At 47.7% G+C, this 6,576-nt stretch overlaps 1 pseudogene across 1 annotated transcript; it reads left to right on the forward strand.

Moving 5' to 3' along the window:
- Positions 1-1,279: 1,279 nt before the first annotated feature.
- LOC104460487 lies at positions 1,280-4,207 on the forward strand (annotated as a pseudogene). Its single transcript, XR_727641.1, has 2 exons — positions 1,280-1,389; positions 3,192-4,207. The product of XR_727641.1 is annotated as a serine/threonine-protein kinase H1 pseudogene (transcript).
- Positions 4,208-6,576: the final 2,369 nt, after the last annotated feature.

Consider the following 6,576-nt stretch of genomic DNA (forward strand, 5'->3'; position numbering starts at 1 on the left):
CAGCTGCTCTGCGCAGCGGGGCTGTGTCGAGTGGTCAGAGGTACTTTGAAATGTGTCGGTGAAACCAACGGTAGGGTGCTTCCAGGCGTCTTTCCCTCATTATGCCGTGTTGGCACAGGTGGCTGTGTGTGAGCCTTTCTTCATACTGTTAGGAGCCCATGTCTTCACGTTTCCTTGTTGGCGTCTCATAGAAAAATTAAGTAAGTTCAAGTTGTGAGATATTTATTTGCTGGTGGAAGGCCTGCTAGGCCTCAGGTGGGTCACCGGGGTGGCTGACACTCCTTATCCATGGGGACACCCTTGGGTGTTAAACCGTTCAAGCCTGATTTTTTCAGAGAGATAGAGGAGGCTTCTGAATCCTCAGGAGCTGTGGTGTTGCCCTGCAGAGCTGTGGGATGGAATGCACGGGTTGACTGAGGAGAGGAGCGGGTAGACATCGAAGCATAAACCCCACGTTCCTTCTCACCACCTGTAACTGCGGCTCAGGCGCACTGTTCTCTCTCAGGTGGTTTGGCACCTTCCGAGAATGTGATTTCCTGCCCGGAGGGACTTGTAGCGCTTCATTTCTCCAGCGTGTTTGTTCCTTCTCCCCACCCCTTGGTGATGGAGCATTTCCACCTGTGCTGACACAGAGTTAAGCGTTTTGTCGCTCACTGTGGCGTACAGCTCTGGGGTTCTGTAGGCTGCGCTAAGACCCCTACACATACGAGGAAGAGCCATGGACACACTGGTAGCTGATTTGTGATCTCAGTGTTGTTACTGGATTTATATCCGGTGTTTTCAAGCTCAGCGTTTGATCCTTCTCGTTGTTCTTGTTTACGGGTGGGACACTTTGCACAAGTGCTTCTCTATGTGTGGGATTATTCTGTCTGCAGGTGCTCTCATTCAATTTCTCTGTTAGCATGCTTTAAGGTACAGTAATGCTGGGAAAAACTCTCCATCAGAGGCATTACTCGGGACTAGCTACCGTATTTTATTTATTTTTTGTCACAGTACGTTAATCTGAGTGAACACCACCCAGTTAGAGGACAGCCCTTGGTGAAAGCCAGCTGAGTTTTCTGTGACGTTGGTTTTTATTTCTGCTGCTTGCACCTCAGCATAGGCACGTTTGTGCGTGGTTGGTGTGCGTCACTTTGCAGGGCTCCCAGGCGGTCTTACGTGAGAGGTTACTTTGTTGATGTCTGATTTTAAAATTGAATCTTAACTAAAGCCTTATTTTCTTTCCAGATTGGGTGTAGAGTCTAAACTGCTTCTGAGCGTCTCTCTAAAAATTTCTTGCTTCTCCACATCATTCTCCTGATGGAAGACCAGACGGGGTTCCCTCTCTGCTGTTTGTGCTGAGCAGCTGCTCGGAGAGGTGGTGAATGAGTGCAGATACACTCAGTGATGGTAAGGTGTGCGATTACATTTCAAGGTGGTGTAGTTTGACCCTGGCTGGCAGCCAAACACCACAACAGCCACTCCCTCACCCTCCACCCTCCCGGGGATGGGGAGAGAATTAAAGGGAAGGGAAAAGAGACTCATGGGGTGAGATAAGAACAATTTAATAACGAAACTACAATAATATTGGAAATGATAATAATAGTAATATATACAAATATACAAATGGGTGACACACAGTGGCACTGCTCACTACCCCATGGCCAAGGCTCAGCCCGTTCCCAGCTAATGGTCCTGGAGCAGGGAGAGTCCTGAAAACACAATCCCAGAGCAGAGGTAAGAGCCTGAGTGTCTGAGACTGAGACGATCCTGAGAGAGGGTGACCCAGAGACAGGGAGATGACCCAGAGGGACAGAGAACCCTTCCGGACAGAGCCTCCCATCTCCCCTGGCCATGCCGTGCGTGGGATGGAACAGACCATTGGCCAGTTTGGGTCTCAGTCCTAACCCTGAGGTGGAATCCTGGGCTGGTCACTGGGGCTGTGCTCCCTTCCAGCTTCTCGTGCCCCTGCAGACACGGGCACAGCAGAGAAGCTGTAAGGTCCTTGAGTGTCCTGGCAGCAGCTGTAACCATCAGTGTGTGATCAGCTTCTGCTCAGCAAAAACCCAAACCAGCCTCACCCTGCTGCTGGGAAGAGAGTTCCCTCTGTCCCAGCTGACACTGGGACACAAGGCTAAGGTCTTTTCTGTAGCCTTCTGTGAAGGCTCAGGCACCATACTGATGGGCTCTGAGCCAAAGAGTAGAAATGTAAAACTGCTTGGCTAACTGCCAGAACACGTACAGGCAGTTTCTCCATCTCCTAACCAGTCATACTGTTTTAATCAGCACCTCCAGACTTGCTGAAGTGCAGCTGAATTTGTTCTGTTGGAATACAGCAGGATGAGCCAGACCTAGTCGGGAACAGCGGTAGAAATTCCACTTCCTACAACCAGCTCCATATGGAAAAACACCAGTGCCACTTGGTACCTGAAGATGTAAAATAAAGCAAAACTGAGTCAGGATGTTGAAGGATGTCAAAGCCCGCCTTGATTTCTTAGGGTTTGGAGGTGAGGGACTTGCTGACTAAAAGCTGCACTGGTTAAGTGAGGCCTGCCTTTGTGCACAGGGCAGAGTGAGTTAACTGGTGAAATGCCGTGTGAAACCAGTGTGCCTCTGTCCACATATTCCCTGCCCCCTGTGCAGTTTCACTGGTCCCCAGGAGCACTCTAGTGAGAGGTTTAAGTGCCAGTTAAATATAAAGAAGATCTTGGGAAGATTTAGGTGAACAAATTGCTGAGATACGGAGTTTCTAATGAGAAATTTCAGGTCTGTGAGATTGGGAGTGGCTGCTGTCTTAGAGAGTTGAGCAGATTAAACAAAATTATAGAAAACGCTCAACTCTTTCCTTGATTTGATTTTTATTAAGCAATTGGGGCTGGACAAGAAGACCTCCAGAGGTCTCTTCCAGCCTCAGCCATTCTGTGATTCGGTGCTCAGCAGGGAGCATTAAACTGCATAATAAAAAGAAGTTGTGTGTGATTTCCACGGGCCTCTGTTTTGACCATGACTTTGTTTTTGTAGGTGCTGTCTTCACTAGCTTGTGATGAAAGCAGCAAAGCACTGTGCATGTTACATAGTAAAGTACAGTGAAAATCCCAGTTTCTTCAGTTGTGGTAGCGTGACTCTATTGCTTTTGTTTTTTTTTTTTTCTCCATTTGAAACTTTGCTACCTTGATTCCTATTTATCTGTTTCTTCTCATTCTTTTCCTAAGGTTCTAATGTGGGAATTGCCCCAGTTGTGGTTGCTGCTGATGCTGCCCTGGGAAGATGCCTTGACAGGGAATTAACTCCAGTCAGTGATGGGCTGTGGGACAAGCAAGGTGCTTCCCGAGCCCCCCAAGGATGTGCAGCTAGACCTGGTGAAAAAAGTCGAACCCTACACGGGCCACAATGATATATACAAGCATTTCATCAAAGATGACTGTGGGGCTGTCATCAAAGCTGGCTCTCCCTCACCTCCGCGTCACACTAACCCCTATCCTGGGAACCATCTGCCTGCCCACGTGGACCAGCCTGAACCCCTCAAGAACAAAGTGGCTAAATACCGTGCCAAATTTGACCCCAGAGTGACAGCCAAGTATGACATTAAAGCTCTGATCGGGAGAGGGAGTTTTAGCCGTGTTGTGCGGGTGGAGCACAAGGCCACCAAGCAGCCCTACGCAATCAAGATGATAGAGACCAAATACCGGGAGGGGAGGGAAGTGTGCGAGTCGGAGCTCAGCGTGCTGCGGCGGGTTCGACACACCAATATCATCCAGCTCATCGAAGTGTTTGAGACCCAGGACCGTGTGTACATGGTGATGGAATTGGCCACCGGAGGAGAACTGTTTGATCGAATCATCGCTAAAGGTTCCTTCACCGAGAGAGATGCCACACGTGTGCTGCAAATGGTGTTAGACGGTGTGAAGTACCTGCATACGCTGGGTATCACACACCGGGACTTAAAACCAGAGAATCTGCTGTACTACCATCCAGGGACTGACTCCAAGATCATGATTACAGACTTTGGGCTGGCCAGTGCTCGGAAGAAGGGAGATGACTGCTTGATGAAAACCACATGCGGGACCCCGGAGTACATTGCTCCCGAGATCCTGGTCAGGAAGCCCTAAGGTGGGCCCTGGGTGTTATCTCCTACATTCTCCTGAGCGGCACGATGCCCTTTGAAGATGACAACCGCACCCGCTTGTATCGCCAGATCCTGAAAGGAAAATACAGTTACTCAGGCGAGGTGAGTGTGGCGAGGGTTCTGGTGAGGGGAAGTCGAATGCGAATCTCGCTGTAGGTGAGTATTTGTGATGACTGGAAGCTGGCTGTGGTGTGCAGGGTGATGATGTTACCAGGGTTAAAAATATCTGCAATTCTGGCTTTTTAAATCCTTTCCAGTTTTCTGTCTGCTTTCCAAAACTGCTTCCAGTGCAGCACAGTGAGCTGCTTTGAAAACCGTGTATCTAAAGAAGGGAGAGATCTCTTTCTGCAGATTAGAACTGGAGGGACTGGCAGAACTGGGGTGCTTGTGGGTTGGTGGCTGGGGAGACTGCAGCTGTGGTAAGCTGCTGTCTGACACTTCACCGCTGAAACTCCTGCCAGGGTGAGTGTTTGAAATGTAGCATGGCTATACCTGGTCTGATTCCTGGTACAAATCCAAGTGCAGTCTGAAAAATACCTTTGCTGAAGAATGAGTTATGGCAGAGAAAGGGGCATGTGCTTCCTGGATCTGGAGACATTTCTGAATTTGATCTGCCTTGTCTCTTGAGCTTAGTATGTGACAAAACTGAGGATTAAAGGACAGTTTTCTTGGATAACTATGGAAAGAGGAACCTTGGGGGATAGATTTTAGGCAGACAGTGGGTGCCCCTATGCTCCCAGAGTCCTGTCACTCTGCAGAACGGCGGGGTGGCAGGCTGACGCAGCTCCTGCTGACCTGCTCCTGGTCACGGTGGGAGACCTCGGCTGCCAGGCGGCTCCTCTGCCAGCACAGTTGCCAGGTGTAGGTGTCGCCTCACAAGAATCATGCTTACGGAAGAACTGAGTATCCAAATTTGCAAGCTGTGTTTCTGCCTATGTCCTTCACTGGAAATATTAGAAAATGAAGCTTTTATAACCTCTTCAATAAGAGAGGAGAGTGTTTACATTCCTGAACACCATGATTTTGTGAGATGAAGCTCACTGAGGAAGTGTTCATGAGTGGTTAAGTTTATGTTTCTGAAGTGGTGGTGAAATAACTGTCAAAAAAAACAGAATAAATTAATGATTGTTCTCATATTTTTAGGTGTGACACATGTTGGCATTTTAGTGATAGATGGAAGGAGTCTAATATTAAAGTTTTTAAACATATTAAGCTGCTTTAGGGTTGTGTTTTTTTTAAAAAAAAATCACATTCTGAAGGATTTTCGGAGGTGTCAGTAACTTTTTGATACTTTAAAGCTGTCAGGCCAGCTTGTGCTGATAGTTGGAGTATCCAGGTTAAATGAGGCTGCGGAATGTAGGAGACCACCGAGGAGAGCACAGATTTGACACCTTTGTGAATCTGTTAATTCTTCCCGTGAGCACTCCTTAGAAAGTCCCTGCTGTGCAGAGGAGACACAAATGTGAAGAGTCCCGAAATTCGGCACTTTCTGGACCAAGTGCGTTCCTTCCTTTAGGAACTGCTGCATTAGTTTCTTGCCAAAAGTATTCTGTCAGCTGCTTCCTGGAACTCCAAGCTTCAGCTGGCTTTGTCAGCCTTTGCTTCTCATGTCAATTTGTCACGTTAATATGATTTCTTAACCAGTTGCAGAGTTTTAAGAATGCAATCGGGTTATCCTAATGCAGATATAGATTAATTGCCAGCAGCACGGAACATCTGCAGGGTCATGCTGAAAGGCAAAGCCCTCGTTACCTCGGTTACCTTCTAACCAGTGCTAGGAGATACATTAAATTATTTTTCTCACGTGAAAAGGTCAGTTCACTCTGATGTGTTTGGTGTAGCAGAACTCATTTCACGTGCGTGCACCTCCTCGTGGGTTCCCATTCGAGCAGTGGGTGGGTGCTGGCTTGGCTCAGACTGGATGTTGGCCTCTGGACGGCAGGTTTTAGAGCTTTTGAGAGTCCTTGTCCAAGCTCAGGTTTGGTCCTTTTCAGCTCCATTGTGTTCGTCTTGGCCATTCATTTTTCTCCTCTCCTTCCAGTTCTTCTATTTTGAAGAAGCAGTGTGGTGGGGTTTTTTGGTGAAAGTTCTCCCTTTGGATTTTTTTTTTTTGGGTCCCTGGTTCTGTGTCAGCCCCATGCCTCAAGGTGCCGGAAGGTCAGTGAACTCTGAATGTGCTTCTTCCTGTTGCGGACCTGCTTTTCTTCATCTCTCTGACATATTGTGCTAATGGGTTCCATAGTTTATTTTAAAAGCATATGGAAAAGCTGTTCACTTCTTAGTTTGTATTTGCCTCTGGTTGTTTACCTGGTATTTTTCTGGGTATATCTCCTTGGTCCCCTTTAATTGAGAAACTAGATAGTAACTGAAATACTAGGGCCTGAGCAGGGAGGCCCTGAACCAAAGTTGACCTCGAGATGAACCTCACAACCTAGCAATATGTCTGATATGTATAATATTGATCACATAAG

The sequence above is a fragment of the Pterocles gutturalis genome, unplaced genomic scaffold (genome assembly GCF_000699245.1).
Source record: "Pterocles gutturalis isolate BGI_N339 unplaced genomic scaffold, ASM69924v1 scaffold35530, whole genome shotgun sequence".
Taxonomy (NCBI): Eukaryota; Metazoa; Chordata; class Aves; order Pterocliformes; family Pteroclidae; genus Pterocles; species Pterocles gutturalis.